At 40.6% G+C, this 2,780-nt stretch overlaps 1 non-coding gene across 1 annotated transcript; it reads right to left on the bottom strand.

Moving 5' to 3' along the window:
* Nucleotides 1–770: 770 nt before the first annotated feature.
* Nucleotides 771–854, bottom strand: TRNAL-CAA (transfer RNA leucine (anticodon CAA)). The gene has a single exon. It is a non-coding gene; the product is annotated as a tRNA-Leu (tRNA).
* Between the last annotated feature and the right edge of the window lie 1,926 nt (nucleotides 855–2,780).

The following is a 2,780-nucleotide window of genomic DNA, read 5'->3' as shown; positions in this document are numbered from 1 at the left end:
ATTTAAATTTAGATTCTCGTTTTCCACCCACGTGACCTATACTTCTCTTCATTAACCCCAAAAATTTTAATGTGCCTCCTTTGATAATGTCTCTCCCCATTACACCACTCCTCCCCCTTAGGTTAATTGTCCCCCCTCTCTTCCCCTCCAACTAATTAAAATGGAATATTTATTGATGGGGGATATAATTGACCCTCCCCAAATTAAGGTAACTGGACTAAAGTGACCTGGAGTTAATCCCCTAAGCTCAAGCTTTCCATATTCAGAGGGCTTTCTTGCTTGCCGAATGAGCAAGCCTTGGAAGCTTCTACCCACCTCAAAATCTTTCTAGTGTTCAATTTAATAATTTGGAGAACATTAATTACTGGAGAGCTTACGAACGTGCAAAAGACCAGGTGAAGCAGGTTGTCCATATTAAAAGCATTTGGTACTTAAAAGCACTAGCCTAGGAGCTCTAAGAGCGCAATTGAAAGCATATATTTTAACTAATCGGGGAAAAGTACCATCACCTTTAAATGAAAAGGATTAAAATACCTTGTGTTGAACATGAAACGACTTTAAATGTGCATTTGTGTTCTTGTCAGCTTTTTTGAAGCATCATTTCTTCGAAAGTGCTTTTTCCTATAATGAGAAACGTGTTCTTTGATTTTTCATGAAGCCAAAGCTTAAAAAATACAGTATATATAGGTGCAACCTCTTGCAATAGTGTAGCTCGGCCGGAGGCGGGTTCATATTGTAAGTTGAAATAAAAACCCAAGCAGACAAAAGAATGTCAGAAGTGGGATTTGAACCCACGCCCTCGTTAGAGGAGCAGAACTTGAGTCTGCCGCCTTAGACCACTCGGCCATCCTGACAAGACATGATTGATGTGTAGAATTGTTTGTATAATATGTTTAAAATTCTCAAATTCCTGCCTACATTGAATAAATCGTATCCTAATGAACAAGCAAGGAATACGTTCGCACCTACCGTGGTGGAGGGGATTGAAGAGACCAAATGGATGGATGGCCCTCGTGTCGCCAAAATCCTCACATAAAATTGCGGGACACAATAATGTCGCGACTCCTCATGCTCCGTGACTCTCTGACGCCGTCGTTCCCTCGAGAAAAGCTTCTCTCCCACAATGGGAAAAGACGTCGCCAAAACAGGCTCCTTTCTACGTAGTCAAATGATTTTAGCTCTCTTGTTAAACCACGACGTTCTGTGCAAGCAGAAAAGCTTCAAAGCTACGATTTTTCTTTGTCCATTGCCATTGTGGTTGTTTCTTTTTTTTTTTCCATACCAAAGGCAAATGCTAAGAGTTTGTTTTGCCTTTCTCTATCTTGTGTAAATGAATGCATGCTGCCTATCATGGAAGGATAAAGTGAAATGGGATTCAAAGGTTGTCCTAGTCTAAGGATCAAGTTGTCCTTACATGAATGCGAACTCCAGAGGGGATTTACAGGTTCGCCTAATCTACATCTCCTTTGGCATGCTTACTGAGATTTTCACCTTGTTTGCCCGAGAAAACACAATTTATTATATATCGAAAAAAGAGAAATACAAAAAGGGGGGAAAATTTCAGCCTCATGAGGAGGCTAGGTCCCATTGACATCAATACTCTCAAGCAATTTTACAAATTGTCAGTGCCGGTTTGTTGCTACCTATGTCATCCGTGATGCAACACTCAAGCAATTTTTTAAAATTGTCAGTGCCGATTTATGTCTCCCTATCAACTAAATCACCATGGTAGTACTCGCACCTCTCCTATTGATAGCGCATATATGAGCAATTTTTTCCCTTTCTTTAAAGATATCATATCAAAGCTTTAGTATTTAAGGGCATAAGTTCTAAAGAAGGCTTAGAGAAATTCTCACAATGGCAGGATAGTAATAAAAAACCATGCCAATAACACATAAAATTCATTAACCCGTCCAAAAAAAAATCAATTCGTATGTGTGTAGTTCTAACACCCCCCTCTATGGTACCTTGGGACTATGTGACTAATGTAGAAATTAGAGGCTAAGGGCCTCATGGCCTTGCGCGCGCGCAGCACATGTGTACCCTAAGTAACCTCGGATATAAAGGCTTGGTGAATACCCCTCCTTATATCCCTCTCAAGATCTTTTGTGAGATGAGGAGGCTCTGTGTGGCTATGAGACGGGGAGTGGGACCCTCGCACTTGGCGTACTTTTATAAGTGACACATGGCATGATTTGCAACTCTTCCAACATGGTATCAAAATAGGGTTTGACATGTGAGACTCTGTGGCTCTAACACATGGCGATGACTGGTTACCTGGTACATTTCATTAAATCATCCAAACAAATATCAAATTTCATTTTTCCTTTCTTCAAAAAAAGGTATAATAATTTGACGGCCTTTATTCCCAAAAGAAGGATGAACTAATAGTAATGAAAAGAATGGAGTTACACGTGCAGTGTGCTCAAACATTTTTAAAATAAAAAGCAATGTGCACACACACGCACACACGCTTGTTGTTGTTAGGAGATTACTCTTTATTATAAAATGTAGGATAACATGGGAGTGTAAAGTTTTGAGTGCTCTGAAACAAGAGAAGGAATTTGTGAAGAACATTAGGGGAGAATTGGGGTCTCCAAAGGGCCCCCAATTAGTGTTTCCTAATTTCAAGGGATTAGTGAGGTATTTGAGGTGTACCAATGGGAGTGCTCCTTTTTGTGGGGCAATGCCATGTTGAGGTGAAGGGTGGACAGACCTGCAAACAACCCCTATTGGCTACTCCTCTTACACTGGGGACCACTCAAACCATCCCCCCTGCC

This window comes from Dipteris shenzhenensis, chromosome 3 (genome assembly GCF_047967505.1).
Source record: "Dipteris shenzhenensis isolate YYH24624 ecotype China chromosome 3, Dip_SZ_1.0, whole genome shotgun sequence".
Classification (NCBI taxonomy): domain Eukaryota; kingdom Viridiplantae; phylum Streptophyta; class Polypodiopsida; order Gleicheniales; family Dipteridaceae; genus Dipteris; species Dipteris shenzhenensis.
This window is presented reverse-complemented; position numbering and strand designations above follow the sequence as displayed.